The sequence below is a fragment of the Gorilla gorilla genome, chromosome X, assembly GCF_029281585.2.
Source record: "Gorilla gorilla gorilla isolate KB3781 chromosome X, NHGRI_mGorGor1-v2.1_pri, whole genome shotgun sequence".
Taxonomy (NCBI): Eukaryota; Metazoa; Chordata; class Mammalia; order Primates; family Hominidae; genus Gorilla; species Gorilla gorilla.
The window spans coordinates 55,889,287-55,909,570 of record NC_073247.2 but is presented as its reverse complement, the minus strand read 5'-3'; the positions used below and the strand labels follow the sequence as shown (position 1 = coordinate 55,909,570).

The following is a 20,284-nucleotide window of genomic DNA, read 5'->3' as shown; positions in this document are numbered from 1 at the left end:
ACTCAGGGCTTGCCAAGAATATTCCCACAAAGCACAGCTCTTAAAAGCCTCTTCCAGTATATGTTCCCCAACATATCCACTGAAGAGGTAATAAAAGGGAAAGTGAAGGCTCTGACAAAATATTCATTAAAAGAAAATTTTACCCGCATGTGCGTGAACACACAATCCACACCCTATCACCACCAAAACTCAATTGACAGCCCAGATGTGAACCTTTAAAAGATGCTCCCCAACTGCTCACCCTCACTGTTGCCCCCACAAATGAGCTCTGGTGAATTTAACATCCATCTTTCTACTTGAGACTCCCTTCTAGAGCTTTGTACCCCACCACTGAGAAGGGGCCTTCCTGCTTCCCAAGGACTGCCCTCCACCTGGAACTGCTTTCCCTAAATTGTTCCTGCCCCAGAACTTTCCATCATACCCAGTTTCAGTGAGGTGCGCCAGTCTATCCCACTGGGATTCATCCCACTGGGCCCTCAGCCAGGTTCTTCCTGCTCCATAAGATGATGACTAATTACCAAAGGAAACAATTTAGGGAAAATCTGATACAGCCTATTGAGTTCCCCTTCCAGAGGCCCTGTATTTTCAATGGAGCCTCTGGAAACTCCAGCATTTCATCTCAAGGAATATCCCAAGGGATAACTGGGATGGATTTCTGCTATGCATGTCATGTCACTGGAGTTCAAGTTTCCGGCCCTGTTCACTCACAGGCCCAACTTTGTGTATCTTTTGTGATTTGTTTCCTTTTGATTTCTCTTAAGGCTGGGCTCACAGAAGGCATATTCCATCCTGATGTTCTACAGTATAGTGAATGGCAGGATTTGCTTTGTTCGTTGTTTGTCTTTCATATAAAGATAGAAGTTGCATTTCATATAGTCAGAGAATGAACTGCATACTCTTTTTTATTCCACTATTTTAGTTGGTGGTAATAGAAAGGGTTCTTTTCTTCCTTCTCAGTATTGAATCTTATCTTGATCACTAACCAACTACGTGACTTCACTTCCACAAACTTCAGTTTCCTCATCTGTTAAGTGGAAATTTAGAATACCCAAATTATTGGATGGGAGAGGATTAAATAGATGCCTGCTACACAGTAAGTGCTTAATAAATAGTTGTCATATCCTGAGCCTTTAATGTCATGCCTGGCCCTTGTTGATATTCCATAATGCTTGATACATAAGGAATCCAGTGTTGGTGACGAAGATTTGTCTGACACTCATTAAAGTCATGGGCAGTATGCCAGCCTGCTTCTCACAAATAAAGTGTCTACACTGCCCTCAAGAACATGGATACTGGCCGGGCGCAGTGGCTCACGCCTGTAATCTCAGCACTTTGGGAGGCCGAGGCAGGCGGATCATGAGGTCAGGAGATCAAGACCATCCTGGCTAACACAGTGAAACCCCGTGTCTACTAAAAATACAAAAAAAAAAAAAAAAAAATTAGCCGGGTGTGGTGGCAAGTGCCTGTAGTCCCAGCTACTCGGGAGGCTGAGGCAGGAGAATGGCGTGAACCTGGAAGGCAGAGCTTGCAGTGAGCCGAGATCGTGCCACTGCACTCCAGCCTGGGCGACAGAGCAAGACTCCATCTCAAAAAAAAAAAAGAACATGGATACTGTTCTATTCTCTAATGAGGGCATTGTCCAGAGCCAGAGATAGGAACTAGAGTATTTCTCTGCCCTGATTTCCAGGAAAGGTGAACAACAACAGGGCTAATTATCTGGAGCTACAGAAGAGGTCTTTAGGATTTACAGGCAGAAGGTTCATCTTGAAAAGACCTATTTCCATAATAGATTTTGCTTTATAAATGCCTTTTCAAAGGTTGCCATTTGACAGGAAAAGCTTTCAGCTTTCTTCTTCTTTTTTTTTTCAGGCTTGTGACCTCTCACCTACTTTGAATGATTCACTCAGTCTATTCACTGCCCAGGAATGTTGGCTTTGGCAAAGAACCACAAGTCTCTTAAAATAAACACAACTGGGCTTTCATCTCATAGCGATCGCTGCTGGCTGCATATTTCACACACTGTATGGCAGGATATGTTAAATTAAAATCATAATCTCCCCAGTGAAATCTAGGGCCTGGTTAAGCCACTCGAGAATTACTCATGCATTAAATTCCAATGAAGAATATGAGTAATATCTTCAGCCATTAACTCTCCCAGGTAGTGGTCTCATCCTCTCCCAATTATCCTAACCCACAGTAAATTAAACCCATCCAGAAGAATGTCATTTGGAAAGGAAGAAGTCAATGCCAATGCTGTTTTAAATATGTAGGTCCTGGAGAGGTGAGCTTGAACTACCTTGTCAGTTCTCTCAATCATATCTCAAAGTTTAACTTAAATTTTGCTAAATCAATATACCCAATCCATATGGATTAACAATATGCTTAACATTGTGTTAAATGTTTTGAGTAGTTCAAAGAATATATGACACTGAGCCTTTAGCAGCTTAAAGTCTTCTAGGTGACGAACAAGATTAACACATCGAGAAAATAGTAACAGAGGCCAGGTACAAGACAGTGGTAAAGTGGAGAAAGCAAAGGCTTTTCTCAAGTGAGGTTCAGGGCCTGACTTCTCTCAACTGTGACTGCAGGGTAAATCTTTGGGCTTACATAGTATCTCAGTCCTAACTTTTAAAATGGAGGATGTTATACTAACTGGATTGACTTCACAGAGTAGTTGTAATGTTTAAATAAAATAAAGAAGATAAAATTGCAATGTACAATACCACTTTTTATAGCCTGTGATAAAACAAGTGGAACAACTTAAGAAATAAGTCCAAGAAGGTTATTTGTCTTCTGGGGTTGCCTTTAAATGGTAGTGAACAGATAAGCCACAGGGCTATAAACTTCTTGAGGACCAAGGCCAAGGCCATTCCTTTTTGACTTTAAATGTTGTTCATACCCTGCTTAGTGTCAGGCACATAGTAAGTGCCTAATATATTTTTGTTAAGTGAATGAATAAATGAATTCTGAAGTGCAGTTAAATTAAATTTGTGTATATTACAGTAACACAAGAGGCCCTCCTTTGGGGCTTCCCAGAGTTTTCTCCTCATTTATATTACCTGAAGAATTTAAGAGAAGTAAAATCCCAATGCTTTACAAGAGCTTTTGCCCTGTGGGCTTTCTTGAGTGATTGCTAACAACGTATCCCTGGACACCACTGAAATGAGCTTTTCTGGGCCCATCCAAAACACAGCCACAGAAAAGTGTTTGTAAGGCCCCCCTGCCCCAAATCCATAATGGGAAGATATTATGAAGAGCCCTTTGTGCTTCAGTTTAGCCCAGTGGCTAAAACAAGACTGAAAATGCACTAAGCTACGAGTGGCTGAAGATATACACCCCACTGTATAAAGACAAAATGAAAGAACAATATCTGTCTACAAAGAGGCTCATCACCCAGTTCATGGGCACATACCCAGGAAGTCACAGAGAGAGGAGCATTGGCCCATCATGCATGAGATTCACTACGTTGCTTCAGAAAACAACAACAACAAAATACTTACAGTATTAAAACTGCTATTTTTCCTTCTCATAAATGAAATCTTCATGAAATGTGGTATTTCCTCTAAACCATGACAAAGGGAAACAGATATACACCATGTAGGAAATGACAGACTTTGGAGAAACAGGAAAACATAAAGTACCTTAGAATGGAATGAATTTCCGATAAGGAAGCATTACCTTCATCAAATGAAACACAAAGCAGCAAGTCTTTTCCCCAGCAACAAGCAAGCTAAAGTGTGGGCACTCCCTGGGGTGACATTGTGTTATGATGATCTTGCCCTATGGGAGAGCTCACAGCACAAGCAGGCACTTGTGAATCACACTGTGGTCGGAACAGAGGCTCAGAGAAACATGTTTATCTTCCCCACTTTCCTACTTGTGTGCATCTTGCACCTGTCTCTGTACATATGGGGTTGATTCTTCTCTTGTTTATTGGGTTTGGGGACTTAACATCCCTGTGTGTGTATTTATGTCTTTCCCATTTCTGCAATGAGGTTGTAAGATCAAGATTGTTGTTCTTCATTCTCTAAATTTCTATAGTACTGTTCTACATCTAGTACTATCAATGAAAGTACTGTAAGATAGAGGAATCATCCTATCAGTTTGGATCCCAATAGAAAACAGAATTCAACTCAGAAAGTTCAAATGAAGAAACTTAAAGAGACCACAACTGGGTTATAAGAACAAATAAGAGGCTCCCTCTCTCTCTCCCTCTCCCTTGTCTCCGTCTCCCGCTTTCCACGGTCTTCCCCTCTCCCTCCTCTCCATCTCCCGCTTTCCACGGTCTCCCTCTGTTGCCGAGGCTAGACTGTGCTGCCGCGATCTCGGCTCACTGCAACCTCCCTGCCTGATTCTCCTGCCTCAGCCTGCAGAGTGCCTGGGATTGCAGGCACGCGCCGCTATGCCTGACTGCTTTTTGTATTTTTTGGTGGAGATGGGGTTTCGCCGTGTTGGCCGGGCTGGTCTCCAGCTCCTGACCTCGAGTGATCTGCCCCCCTCAGCCTCCTGAGGTGCCGGGATTGCAGACGGAGTCTCGCTCACTCAGTGCTCAATGTTGCCCAGGCTGGAGTGCAGTGGCGTGATCTCGGCTGCTACAACCTCCACCTCCCAGCCGCCTGCCTTGGCCTCCCAAAGTGCTGAGATTGCAGCCTCTGCCCGGCCGCCACCCCGTTTAGGAAGTGAGGAGCGTCTCTGCCTGGCGACCCATCGTCTGGGATGTGAGGAGCCCCTCTGCCCGGCGGCCCAGTCTGGGAAGTGAGGAGCGCATCTTCCCGGCCGTCATCCGGTCTAGGAAGTGAGGAGCGTCTCTGCCTGGCCGCCCATCATCTGGGATGTGGGGAGTGCCTCTGCCCGGCCGCCCCGTCTGGGATGTGAGGAGAGCCTCTGCCCGGCCACCCCGTCTGGGAGGTGAGGAGCACCTCTACCCGGCCGCCACCCCGTCTGGGAGGTGAGGAGCGCCTCTGCCTGGCCACCACCCAGTCTGGGAAGTGAGGAGCGCCTCTGCCCAGCCACCTCGTCTGAGAAGTGAGGAGCCCCTCCACCCAGCAGCCGCCCCGTCTGGGAAGTGAGGAGCGTCTCCGCCTGGCCGCCTGGTCTGGGAGGTGGGGAGTGCCCCTGCCCGGCAGCTGCCCGGTCTGGGAGGTGGGGGTCGCCCCCGCCCGGCCACCCCTTCTGGGGGGTGGGGGGGCCCCTCTGCCAGGCTGCCACGTCTGGGAAGTGAGGGGCCCCTCTGCCCGGCCGCCACCCCGTCTGGGATGTGTACCCAACAGCTCATTGAGAACGGACCATGATGACGATGGCGGTTTTGTCGAAAAGAAAAGGGGGAAATGTGGGGAAAAGAAAGAGAGATCAGATTGTTACTGTGTCTGTGTAGAAAGAAGTTGACATAGGAGACACCATTTTGTTCTGTACTAAGAAAAATTCTTCTGCCTTGGGATGCTGTTAATCTATAACCTTACCCCCAGCCCCCTGCTCTCTGAAACATGTGCTGTGCCCACTCAGGGTTAAATGGATTAAGGGCGGTGCAAGATGTGCTTTGTTAAACAGATGCTTGAAGGCAGCATGCTAGTTAAGAGTCATCACCACTCCCTAATCTCAAGTACCCAGGGTCACAAACACTGCGGAAGGCCGCAGGGTCCTCTGCCTAGGAAAACCAGAGAACTTTGTTCACATGTTTATCTGCTGACCTTCTCTCCACTATTGTCCTATGTCCCTGCCAAATCCCCCTCTCCGAGAAACACCCAAGAATGATCAATAAACACTAAAAAAATTAAAAAAAAAAAGAACAAATAAGAGGTGTTGAGGCACACAGAGACTAGCACAGCAGGAAGCCTTTACCATCTGAAAGCCTGAGGAGAACACAGGAAAAAACAGAGCCCCTTGTAAGCTGTCACATAGAGGAGGGAAGGGGGTGCACAATGGTGCTATAGTCATAGAAGATCTCAGCTGCTGTCTGAGAAGGAAGGGGTGGGAAGAAATACTTCTACCTGTTTTCCTTTTGTCCTATCTCATGCCTGTGCCTCTGTTGATTGAGCTCAACTAAAGGTGTGGTGGTAAGGAAGTCTGGTGATGCAGTCCATGGGGATCCTCCTCCAAGATCACAGAGCAGGACAGAGAAGGGCAAAGAATGGTATGGGACAGGAACGGAGAAGACAGAGAATAACCCTCAGACCAGGGAAGACATCAGCGCTTAGCCATGCGCACAACAGTGTCCTAAGTGTAGTAGGGCTCAAGAACTATTTATTCTATGGCAGTCCTCAAAGATAAGCAAGACAATATAGAGGGTTGATGGAACACTGCCATCTATGTGCTCTTTGTTGTTGCTTTTAATTTTCTGTGCTAGTAGTTTTCCTAACACTTGTTACCTTACCTAGAACTGTTCTTTGCTATTTATCCTGATTCTCCCCGTCACCTCCCCACCACCACTGAGAATAAACACAGGCAATGAGACTGTAAACAGGTTGGTTAACCTTCTGGACCCAAGTTCTGTCTCTAACAATGTGGGGTGTGGACCAGATGCCTGCGGCTTTCTTCCAATCATAAAATGAAACATAAATAAATAAATATCAGTCTTTGCTCCTAACATTGTTAGTGGGGGAAAAAGGAAAAAAATAGGAAGGCAGAGATGAAAATAAATGATGCAGAAAGAGTAGGAAGAATAAGCACGGATAGCTGAAGTAATTGTTGTTGTTTGGAAACTATAGATTTTTATGGACTTTATGTAGATTTTTAAATCCATGATAATACTTAGTGAAACTCTTCAGGGTGTGTATATAAGTGGTGGGGATGAGGGAGTGCTCAATAAGCAAATTCAAGCCATTAAATTTCAAATCTGCTTTTCGCAGGAATCCAAAACTTTCCCCAAACAGTTAAACTTTCAAAATGGCAAAAGATCAGTTATGGTTTACTGAAGATTTTGTATTCATTACTAATCATATCAACCATTGGCCAAAGAAGCATGGTAGCCTTTACATTTCTGAGCATCTGGAGATGTTTATTTTACAGCTAATAAAGTGAAAGAGAACCACTCCAGCAATTCCTCTCTAGGAGTCAAAAATAGAACAATTGGAGAAAGGGGATTTAAGTATAATTATCTTAAATTCCTTTAAATCACTCCACTATTTGCAGAACATCTTGAAGACACATCTAAGCTTGTTTGTATAACACTGCTAGAATATTACTGTTCTCTTCTATGAGTCCCTGAGTTTTTTTTTTAACATCCTACTGCCAGGGAAATTTGCTGGGCATACATAAGGATTCATCTTGTATTTTCACTGTACTTGTCTTCCCTAACTCCCAATAGATTATGTTAGGGGACACCTACTAAGAGCCTCCAGAGTATCTGATACTTACCCAATCAAACGATTCCTCTCACTGTATGACAATATTTTGCCCAACTAGTTGACATCTCTATCACACTGTGGGCTCCCTGAGGGTAGGACTGTAGCTGTCTTGCTCACCATTGTGCATAATGCCTGCAACATAGCATAAATGCTGAAATATTTTTTGAATAAGTGGAATACATGAATACTTTTGCCCTCTTTCCCAAAGTATAAGTCCTCCTGAGGTTAGGAATCCTGCTACTCAAAACAGGTTCCCTTTTCTCAACTCAAGTCACCAGTTCAAACCTATCAATAAAAAATGAATGTTTTTGTATGACTAATACAGAGGTGCTCACATATCTGCCTATTTGTCCTACTAATATTTATGGGACACTTACTACGTGCAAGGCTTACGCTAGGCACTGGAAATAAGAGTGAGCAAAACCAGATAAGATGTTTGCCCTCATGGAATATGTATAGAATTTTATGGGAGACAGTTATTAACCAGATAATCACACAAAGAAACAAAATATTATAATCAGAAGTGCAAATTAAACTATTAAACTGGCAAAATTTAGACAGCTAGATAATGCCAAGTGTTGGTATGGGTGTGAGGATCCAGGAATTCTTATGTTCTGCTGGTGGGAGTGTAAACTGGTACAGCTATTCTGGAGAAACCTAGAATTATATAGTCAAAGTTACTGTTACTGATGCCCTATAGTCCAGAAATTCCCAAATAACTTATTATATGGGGCCATAAGGATACGAGTAGATGAGCAGATTCATATTCATTGCAAATAACTTGTGGTAGTGAAGAATTTGAAGCCAACTAACCTCTAACTAGAAGAGAGGATAGGTGAATGTAGTAGATGCACCCCATGGAGATGCCCCAGTAATTGGAAACAAATGACTACATCAGAGGTCAGCAAACTATGGCCCATGGGCCAAATGTGGCCCACCTCTTGGTTCTGTCTTTTTGTTTATAAATAATTTATAAATAAATTTCTAGTAGAAAATGGCTATGTCTGTTTCTTTAGGTATTATCTATGGCTGTTTTCACACTACAACAGCAGAGCTGGGTTGCAACAGAGACCACATGACCTGCAAAGCCAAAAATGATTACTATGTGATATCCCTTACAAAAAAAAATGTTTGCTGATCTCTGGACTAGATACACAAGGAGAAACATGGACAGATCTTTAAAACAGTGCTGAGTTTTTAAAAAAGTAAAAAAATAGAATGATATATATCACCGGTTCTCAAACTTGGCTGTGCATTGAGATCACCTGGAGTAATTTAAGAACTATAATGCCTGGGTCCCATCATAGAGTCTGATTTTTTGGTATGAGCTGCAAGTGAGACATTATATTAAAGCTATACAGGTGATTCGAATGTGCAGCGATGTTTGAGAACCCCTCAGATGTGTGTGTGTTGTGGGTGTGTATGTGTGTAAACACATATGATACAATATTTTCTTGACCACACAGAAAACTTGAACACAAAACAATAACACAAATTTTGGGAGAACACTTAACGAGCCAAAAGATATATATTAAACATATTGGAATGATTGTATATGAAAGGGAAGAATGGAAACGTCATATGAGTAATTATACATACATACATACATACAAGAATAACTACCAGAGAGGGGCTTTGTGTAAACCAATGACATTAACATTCAATGAGCTGAGAAATATGTTAACTCAGCTCTTCCTCTGAAGTCCTAAAAGAAATGTTAACCATTGCATCTGTTATATGACACATATTTAAATGTGTACTGGATATCTCCTCTTGGGTGTCTCAAAGACAAGTTTTATTTAATTAGTCCAAAATTGACCCCAATGTATTTCCCCTCAAGTCTGTACCTAAAGAAGCACTTCTGGAATGGTAAAGTAAAGACTTTAAAAATCTGCTCCTCCATAAAAGCAATGAGAAAATTGGCAAAAAATGTCAAAACCATTTCTTTCAGAACTCTGGAAATTAACTGAAGGCTTTCAACAATTTGAGAATTGTTGATTTAAGAAAAGTGGCTGGGAACAAGGTGGTGGAGTAGAAGGTTCCACTGATCATCGCCCCTGCAACGACACCAATTTAACAATTGTCTACAAAAACAAAACAAAACAAAAAGCTGGAGGCATCACACTACCCAACTTCAAACTATACTACAGGGCTACAGTTACCAAAACAGCATGGTACTGGTACAAGAACAGACACATAGATCAATGGAATGAAACAGAGAACCCAGAAATTAGACTGCACCCCTACAACTATATGATCTTTGACAATCCTGACAAAAACAAGCAATAGGGAAAGGATTCTCTATTTAATAAATGGTGCTGGGATAACTGGCTAGCCATATGCACAAGATTGAAACTGGACCCCTTTTTAATATAATATACAAAAATTAACTCAAGATGGATTAAACACTTAATGTAAAACCCAAAACTATTAAAACTCTGGAAGATAACCTAGGCAATACCATTCAGGACGTAGGCACAGGCAAAGATTTCATGATGAAGACACCAACAGCAATTGCAACAAAAGCTAAAATTGACAAATGGTATCTAATTAAACTAAAGAGCTTCTGCACAGCAAAAGAAACTACCAACAGAGTAAACAGACAACCTACAGAATGGGAGAGATTTTTTGCAAACTCTGCATCTGAACTAAGGTCTAATATCTAGCATCTATATGGGACTTAAACAAATTTACAAGAAAAAAAAAACAACCCCATTAAAAAGTGGGCAAATGACATGAACAGAGACTTTTCAAAAGAAGACATACATGTGGCCAATAGTCACACGAAAAAAAGCTCAACATCACTGATCATTAGAGAAATGCAAATCAAAACCACAATGAGATACCATCTAACACCAGTCAGAATGGGTACCATAAAAAAGTCAAAAAATAACAGATGCCGGTGAGGTTGCAGAGAAAAAGGAATGCTTATCCACTGTTGGTGGGAATGTAAATTAGTTCAACCACTGTGGAAGACAGTGTGGCAATTCCTCAAAGACCTAAAGATAGAAATACCAATCAACCCAGCAATCCCATTACTGGGTATATACCCAAAGGAATATAAATCAATCTGTTATAAAGACACATGCACACATATGTCCATTGCAGCACTATTCACAAAAACAAAGACATGGAATCAACCCAAATGGCCATCGATGATAGACTGGATAAAGAAAATGTGGTAGATATACACCATGGAATACTGTCAGCCATATAAAAGAATGAGATGATGTCCTTTCCAGGGACATGGATAGAGCTGGAAGCAATCATCCTTAGCAAACTAACACAGGATCAGAAAGCCAAATACTACATGTTCTCACTTTTAAGTGGGAGCTAAATGATGAGAACACATGGGAACGAAGAGAGGAACAACACACACTGGAGTTGATTGGAAGGTGGAGAGTGGGAGGAGGGAGAGGATCAGGAAAAATAACTAATGGGTACTAGGCTTAATACCTGGGTGATGAAATAATCTGGACAACAAACCCCCATGACACACATTTACCTATGTAACAAACCTGCACATGTGCCCCTGAACTTAAAATAAAAGTTAAAAATATCACACAGTATTCCATAAATGTGAACAATTAGTTCAATTAAAAACAAGCAAAAAGCAAAAACATTGTTAGCAAAAAAGAAAAAAAAACTACACAAAGAAAACACCCTCATAAGATCAGGTGAGCCTTCATAGTACCTGGTTTTAACTATGAATCGCCAGTGTCACCCCTCCCTCACCACCCCCCATTTCTCCCCAGCAGCAGCAGTGTGGTACAGAGAGCACTTAGTACTCTCTAAGAACTAAGCAAAGGGGACTTTGTCTTTCAGGTTAGGTACCAGCTTGGCCACAGTTGGGCAGAGCACCAAGTGAGCTCTTGGAGTCTTTGATTCCAGGATTTGATGCTTAGATGGCATCTCTGGCTCTGCCATGGGCCAGAAGAGTGCCCACTGCCCTGAATGGTGAGTTCCAGGCCAGGCAGCATTTACCACAATCTGACTTGAGAGCCCTTGGGTCTTAAGGGAAAATCGGCAATAGTCTTGCAGAACTCCCCATGGTCTACAGTGGCCGTGGCTACAGGGTGAGGCTACTCTGCCTTTAGAAAGGGGAAAGAAGTGTGGCAAGGACTGTCTTATGTTTTGAGTGCCAGCTCAGCCACAGTATAATAGAACACCAGATTGAATTTTAAGGTTTTTGACTCTAGTCCCTGACTCCCTGACAGCACTTCTGGACCCACCCAGGGCTAGGGGGAACTTGTCAACCTGAAGGGAAGGACACAGGCCTGGCTGGCTTTGCCACCTGCTGATTGTAGAGCCCCAGGGCCCTAAGAAAACATAAGAAGTAGCCAGGGAGTGGTCACAGCAAGCCTTGGGTGAGATCCAGTGCTCTACCGTACAGTCATAATGGTGGTGGCCACAGAGGTGCTTGTGTCACAACACCTCCAGCTCTAGGTGGGTCAGAACAGAGAGACTCCATTTTGGAGGGAGAAAGTAATGAAAGAGAACAAGAACTTCTGCCTGGTAATCCAGAGAATTCTCCCAGATCCTGTCCAAGACCACCAAGGTGGTACCTCTATGAGTCTGCAAGAACCATAGCCTTATGGGGCTGGGGGAGACCCCTAAAGCAGATATGGCTTAGATAATAACACTTAAGTCCTTTCAAGTATCTAGAAAGTCTTCCCAACAAGGAAGGGTGCAAACAACCTCAGATAGTGAAGACTACAATAAATACCTAACTCACCAATACACAGGCACTGAAGATTGTTGACTAGCATCAACACCATCCAGGAAAACATGATCTCACCAAATAAACTAAATAAGCTACCAGGGACCAACCCTGGAGAAACAGAAATATGTGACCTTTTAGATAGAGAATTCAAAATAGCTGTGTTGAGGAAACTCAAAAAATATCAAGATAACACAGAGAAGAAGTTCAGAATTCTATCAGATAAATTTAACAAAGAGATTGAAATATTAAAAAATAAGCAGAAATTCTGGAGCTGAAAAATTTGACTGGAATACTGAAGAATGTGTCAGGTCTTTTAATAGCAGAATTGATGGAGCAAAAGGAAGAATTAGTAAGCCTGAAGACAGGTTATTTGAAAATACACAGAGGAGACAAAAGAAAAGGAATAAAAAAAAAATGAAGCATGCCTACAAGACCTAGAAAATAGCCTCAAAAGGGCAAATCTAAGAGTTATTGGCCTTAAAGAGGAGGTAGAGAAAGAGATAGGGGTAGAAAGTTAATTCAAAGGGATAGTAACAGAGAATTTCCCAAACCTAGAGAAAGATACCAATAACCAAATACAAGAAAGTTATAAAACATCAAGCAGATTTAACTCGAAGAAAACCACCTCATGGCATTAAATAATCAATCCCAAAGGTCAAGAATAAAGAAAAGACCCTAAAAGCAGCAAGATAAAAGAAACAAGTAACATACAATGGAGCTCTCTAATACGTTTGGCAGGAGACTTTTCAGTGGAAACCTTACAAACCAGGAGAGAGTGGCGTGACATATTTAAAGTGCTGAAGGAAAAAACCTTCTACCCTAAAATAGTATATCTGGTGAAAATATCTTTCAAACATGAAGAAGAAATAAAGACTTTCCCAGACAAAGAAAAGCTAAGGGATTTCCTAAACACCAGACCACCCCTACAAGAAACGCAAATGGAGTACTTTGGTCAGAAAGAAAGGATGTTAATTAGCAATAAGTAATCACCTGAAGGTACAAAACTCACTGGTAGTAGTAAATACACAGAACGCAGATTATTATAACATAGTAACTGTTGTTATAAACTACTCTTAGCCTAAGTAGAAAGACTAAGCAATGAACCAATCAAAAAAGATAACTATAATAACTTTTCAAGACATAGACTGTACAATAAGACATAAATAGAAAAACCAAAAAGTTAAAAAGCAGGGAGATGAAGTTAAGGCATACAGTTTTTATTATTTTCTTTTCGCTTCTTTGTTTAAGCAAACAGTGTTAAGTTTTTGTCAGGTTAAGTAATGGATTATAAGATAGTATTTGCAAGCCTTCTGGTAACCTCAAACCAAAAAACATACAATGGATACACAAAAAATAAAAAGCAAGAAAATAAATCATATCACCAGAGAAAATCATCTTAACTAAAAAAAGACAGGAAGGAAAGAAAGAAAGAAGACTGCAAAACTATCAGAAAACAAATAACAAAAGGGCAAGAGTAAGTCCTTACTTACCAATAATAATATTGAATGTAAATGAACTAAACTCTACAATCAAAAGACATAGAATGGCTGAATGGATGAAAAAACAAGATCCATTGATCTGTTGCCCACAAGAAACAGACTTCACCTATAAAGACACATATAGACTTAAAATAAAGGGAGGAAAAAGATATGCCATACAAATGGAAACCAAACAAGAGCAGAAGTAGCTATACTTATATCAGACAAAATAGATTTCAAGATAAAAACTATAAGAAGAGACAAAGAAGGTCACTATATAATAAAGGGGTCAATTCAACAATAGGAGATAATGACTATAAATATATATGCACCCAACACATGAGCACCACAGATATATAAAGAAAATATCATTAGAACTAAAGAGAGAGATAGGCCCCAATACAATAACAGCTGGAGACTTCAACACCCCACTTTCAGCATTGGACAGATTTTTTAGACAGAAAATCAACAAAGAAACAGACTTAATATGCAGTACAGATCAAATGGATCTAATAGATATTTAGAGAACATTTCATCCAGTGGTCACAGAATACACATTTTTTTCCTCAGCACATGTATCATTATCAAAGATGGACTATATGTTAGCTCACAAAACAAGTCTTAAAACACTCAATGAAATAGAAATAATATCAAGTGTCTTCCCTGACCACAAAAGAATAAAACTAGAAATCAATAATAAGAGGAATTTTTGAAACTATACAAAGACATGGAAATTAAACAATCTGTTCCTGAATGATCAGTGGTCAATGAAGAAACTAAGAAGGAAATTAAAAAATTTCTTGAAGGGAATGATAATGGAAACACAACATACCAAACCTATGGGATGCAGCAAAAGCAGTACTATGAGGGAGGTGTCTAGCTCTAAGTGTCTACATCAAAAGAGAGGAAAAACTTCAAATAAACAATCTAATTATGCATCTTAAAGAAGTAAAAAAGCAAGAGCAAACTACTCACCCAAAGTTAGTAGAAGAAAAGAAATAATAAAGATCAGAGAAGAAATAAGTGAATTTGAAATGAAGAAAATAATAAAAAAGATCAATGAAACAAAAGGTCAAAAAGTTATGTTTAACTTTTCAAAAAAGACAAACCTTTAGCCAGACTAGGGAAAAAGGGAGAAGATCTAAATATATAAAATGAAAAAGAGACATTACATCTGATACTGCAGAAATTCAAAAGATCATTAATGGCTACTATGAGCCATGATATGCCAATAAATTGGAAAATCTAGAGAAATAGACAAATTCCTGGATACATACAATCTACCAAGATTGAACCATGAAGAAATCCAACACCTTAACAGACCAATAACAAATACTGAGATCAAAGCCATAACAAAAAGCTTCCCAGTAAAGAAAAGCCCAGGACCCCAATGGCTTTACTGCTCAATTCTACCAAACATTTACAGAAGAAGTAATATCAACCCTACTGAAAAATAGAGGAGGGGGGAATACTTCCAAACTCATTCTATGAGGCTAACATTATTCTGATGCCAAAACTGGACAAAGGCACATTAAAAAAAAAAAAAAACTACAAGCCAATATCTCTCATGAATATTTATGCAAAAATTCTCAACAAAATACTAGCAAACAGAATTCAACAATATATTAGAAAGATCATCCATCATGACCAAGTGAAATTTATCCCTGGGATGCAAGGATGGTTCAATATATGCAAATCAATCAGCATGATACATTGTAACAGAATGAAGGGCAAAAACCATATGATCATTTCAATTGATACTGAAAAATAATTTGATAAAATTCAACACCCCTTCATGATAAAAACCATCAAAAAACTGCATATAGAAGGAGCATACCTCAACATAATAAAAGCCATATATGACAGACCCACAAGCTGCCATTTTCACATACCAACAGCAAGTAATCTGAAAAAGAAACTAAAAAGTAATCCCATTGACAATAGCCACAAATAAAATTAAACACCTAGGAATTAACCAAAGAAATGAAAGATCTCTATAATGAAAACTATGAAACATTGATGAAAGAAATTGAAGAGGACACCAAAAAATAAAAAGATACTCCATGTTCATGAATTGGAAGAATCAATATTGTTAAAATGTCCATATTACCCAAAGCAACCTGTAGATTCAATGCAATCCCTATCAAAATACCAATAACATTCTTCACAGAAATATAAAACAGAATCCTAAAATGTATATGGTACCACAAAATATCCAGAATAGCTCTAAGCAAAAAGAACAAAACTGGAGGAATTGCATTACCTGACTTCAACTTATACTACAGAGCCATAGTAATCAAAACAGCATGATACTGGCATAAAAAAAGACACATGGACCTATGGAGCAGAATAGAGAACCCAGAAACAGATCCACACGCTTCCAGTAAACTCATTTTTGACAAAGATGCCAAGAGCATACACTGGGGAAAAGGCAGTCTTTTCAATAAATGGTGCTGAGAAACCTGGATATCCATATGCAGAAGAATGTAACTAGACCCCTATCTCTCACCATATATAAAAATCAAATCAAAATGGATTAAAGACTTAAATCTAAGACCTCAAACTGAAACTCCTACAAGAAAATATTGGGAAAATCTCCAGGACATTGATCTGGGCTAAGATTACTTAAGCAATACCCCACAAGTACAGGCAAGCAAAGGAAAATGAACAAATGGGATTGCATCAAATTTAAAAGCTCTCCACAGCAAAGGACACAATCAACAAAGTGAAGAATGGGAGAAAATATTTGCAAACTACCCATCTGACTAGGGATTAATAACCAGAATATATAAGGAGCTCAAACAACTCTGCAGGAAAAAAAAAGTCAAACAATCTGATCAAAAAATGGGCAAAAGATTTTTATAGACATTTATTGAAAGAAGACATACAAATGGCAAACAGGCATATATAAAAGTGCTCAACATCATTGATAATCAGAGAAATGCAAATAAAAACTACAGTGAGATATCATCTCACCTTAGTTGATATGGTTTGGCTGTGCCCCCACCCAAATCTCATCTTGAATTGTAGCTCCCATAATCCACATGTGTTGTGGGAGAGACCTGATGGGAGGTAACTGAATCATGGAGACAGGTTTTCCTGTGCTGTTATCATGATAGTGAATAAGTCTCACAAGTTCTGATGGTTTTTTTATGAAGGGCAGTTCCCCTGCACATGCTCTCTGGCCTGTTGCCATGTAAGATGTGCCTTTGCTCCTCCTTTGTCTTCTGCCATGATTGTGAGGCCTCCCCAGCCATGCTGAACTGTGAATCAATTAAATCTCTTTCCTTTATAAGTTACCCAGTCTTGGGTAAGTCTTTATTAGCAGCATGAGAACAAACTAATATAGCACATTGTTACCAAGAGTGAAGTGCTGCTGTAAAGATACCCGTGTCATGGGAAGGACCCAGTGGGAGGTAATTGAATCATGGGGCAGGTTTCTCCCATGTTGTTCTTGTGATAGTAAATAAATCTCATGAGATCTGATGGTTTTATAAAGGGCAGTTCCCCTGCACATGCTCTCTTGCCTGCCACCATGTAAGATGTACCTTTGCCCCTCCTTTGCCTTCTGCCATGATTGTGAGGCCTCCCCAGCCATGCTGAACTGTAAGTCAATTAAACCTCTTTCCTTTATAAATTACTCAGTCTTGAGTATGTCTTTACTAGCAGCATCAGAATGGACGAATATAATACACCAGTTAAAATGGCTTATATTCAAAAGTCAGGCAATAACAAATGCTGGTGAGAATGTGGAGAAAAGGGAACCCTAGTACACTGTTGGTGGGAATGTAAACTAGTACAACCAGTATGGAGAACAGTTTGAAGTTCCTCAGAAACTAGAAATAGAGCTAACATATGATCCAGATATCCCGCTGCTGGGTATATACCCAAAATAAAGGAAATCTGTATATTGAAGAAATATCTGCACTCTCATGTTTATTGCAGCACTGTTCACCATCCCAAGATTTGGAAGCAACCTAAGTGTCCATCAACAGATGAATGGATAGAAAAAATGTGATACATATACACAAAGGAGTATTATTCAGCCATAAAAAAGAATGAGATCTGGCCAGGCGTGTTGGCTCATGCTTGTAATCCCAGCATTTTGGGAGGCTGAGGTGGGCGGATCACCTGAGGTCAGGAGTTCCAGACCAGCCTGGCAAATATGGTGAAACCCCATCTCTACTAAAAATACAAAAATTAGCTGGGTGTGGTGGTGGGCACCTGTAATTCCAGCTACTCAGGAGGCTGAGGCAGGAGAATCGCTTGAATTCGGGAGGTGGAGGTTGCAGTGAGCCGAGATTGTGCCACTGCACTCCAGCCTGGGTGACAGAGCAAGACTCTGTCACAAAAAAAAAAAAAAAAGAATGAGATCCTGTCATTTGCAACAACATGGATGGAACTGGAGATCACTATGTTAAGTGAAATAAGCCAGGCACAGAATGACAAACATCACACATTTTCACCTATTTCTGGGATCTAAAAATCAAAGCAATTGAAGTTACGGACATAGAGAATAGAAGGATGGTTACCACAGGCTGGGAAGGACAGTGGAGCTGGTGGGGGGAAGGTGTGATGGTTAATGGCTACAACAAAAATGGAAAGAATGAATAAGACCTAGTATTTGATAGCACAACAGGGTGACTACAGTCAATAATAACTTAATTGTACATTTTAAAATAACTAAAAGAGTTTAATTGGATTGTTTGTAACACAAAGGATAAATGCTTGAGGGGATGGATACCCCATTCTTCATGTTGTGATTATTTCACATTGCATGCCTGTATCAAAACATCTCATGTACCCCATAAGTAGATATACCTAGTATGTACCATCAAAAATTAAAAATTAAAAAAATTTTTAAAAAGAAAATTGGCTGAGTCCCAGTAAGAATGGTAAGCTCTGTGGTATTGTAACTTGCCTTATTTTCATCCCCATTGCTCCAGTTCTGCAGCAGTCTTTGAAAACCAGCACCCTCAAAATCACAGTAGCTGTGAAAACCAGCAATCTAGCAGCAACTGAAAGGGGCAAGCCCAGGAAATACTTCAAGGCCCTAATTTGTCACCTCTGGCTAAAACTAATGCTCTCTGAAAGCAGGAAATTAAGGATCAGGTAAAGTTTCAAACTGCTGAGGCATTGAAAGTGTTCCTCAACACTCACTCAGAGCCCTTTGGCAAAGTGTGGAAGATTTGTGATTCAAAGTATTTAAGGAAATCTCCATTCAAACATTAGCTGACTGCTAAGCTAAATGAGCAGAAACTTTAGTCACAGTACACAACAAAGAATACAGACTTTATAGAATTGATCCGGGAGAGTCATTAAACCAACAGTGAAAACAACAACACACTTTGAGGAGGGAAGGATCTGATTGCCAGAGATTCAACATTATATTATTTAAAATGTCCAGTTTTCAACAAAAAATTATGAGACATACAAAAAAGCAGGAATGCATGAGAATGATATTTAATGAAATAGAGAATATGAGTAAAACAAAAGAACCAAACAGAAATTCTGAAGTATATATATACTAAATTGCTTCCATTATTATTATATTTTTTTAAAAAGCAAAAAAGTACTTCCTATTTTATCAGTAATCATATAAAATGTATACAGATTAAACATTCCAAGCCAAAGGCACAAACTGGAAGTATAGTAAAGAATCATGATCCAACCACATGCTGTCCATAAAGGACACACTAGATTAAAAGCCACCAATAGAGGAAAGTAAGAGGATGGAAAAAGATACACTGTGAAAATGGTAGCTAAAAGAGACCTGAAGTGGTCGTATTAATATCCAACAAAATAGACTTGAAGACAAAAATTTTTCTAGCAACAAAGGAGGACAATTTTTGGAACACTCTCAGTAACTTTATTTGATTTAGTATTGTTCAGAGAAAATATACAAGTTTAAAATGACTTCAAATAATGTCAGCATTGGCCACTCAAAAAAAATCAATAAAATAGAAGACAAATTTAGTTATTATTTCTGTGATTCATTGCAAATGTAGGACATCTTTATAAGCAAATCTATTTTTGCTTTTAGAACTATTGTTAATTAACACATAATAATTATACATATTTATGGGGTAAAGTATGATATTTTAATACATGTATATAATATGAAATGATCAAATCAGAGTGATTAGCATATCCATCACCTCAAACACCTATTATTTCTTTGTGTTGGGAACATTTCAAATCCACTCTTCTAGCTGTTTGAAAATATACAATAAATTGTTCATTATAGTCACTCTATATTGCTATAGAACCCTAGAACTTATTCCTCTTATCTAGATGAAATTCTGTATCCATTAACCAACCTTTGGCTATCCCCTCCCTGACCCGCCACATCTTCCTGCCTCTAGTTAACCACTATAGTACTCTCTACTTCTATGAAATCAACATTTTTAGCTTCCACATGTGAGTGAGAACATGTGGTATTTATCTTTCTGTGCCAGGCTTATTTTACTTAACATAATGTCCTGTAAGCTCATGCATGTTGCCACAAATTGCAGAATTTTGTTCTGTTATATGGCTAAATATTTTTTTGTGTATATACACCACATTTTTCTTTATCCATTTATCAGTTGATGGACACTTAGGTTGTTTCATATCTTGGCTATTGTGAATAGTGTTACAATAAACATGGGAGTGTAGATATCTTTTTGACATATTAATTTCCTTTCCTTTGGATATACAACCAGAAGTGGCATTGCTGTATCATAAGGTAGTTTTATTTT

General features: G+C 39.7%; 1 long non-coding RNA gene across 1 annotated transcript in view; it reads right to left on the bottom strand.

Moving 5' to 3' along the window:
* Positions 1-20,284, bottom strand: part of LOC115932037 (uncharacterized) — a 188,440-nt gene that overhangs the window by 20,135 nt on the left and 148,021 nt on the right. The window lies entirely within an intron of this gene.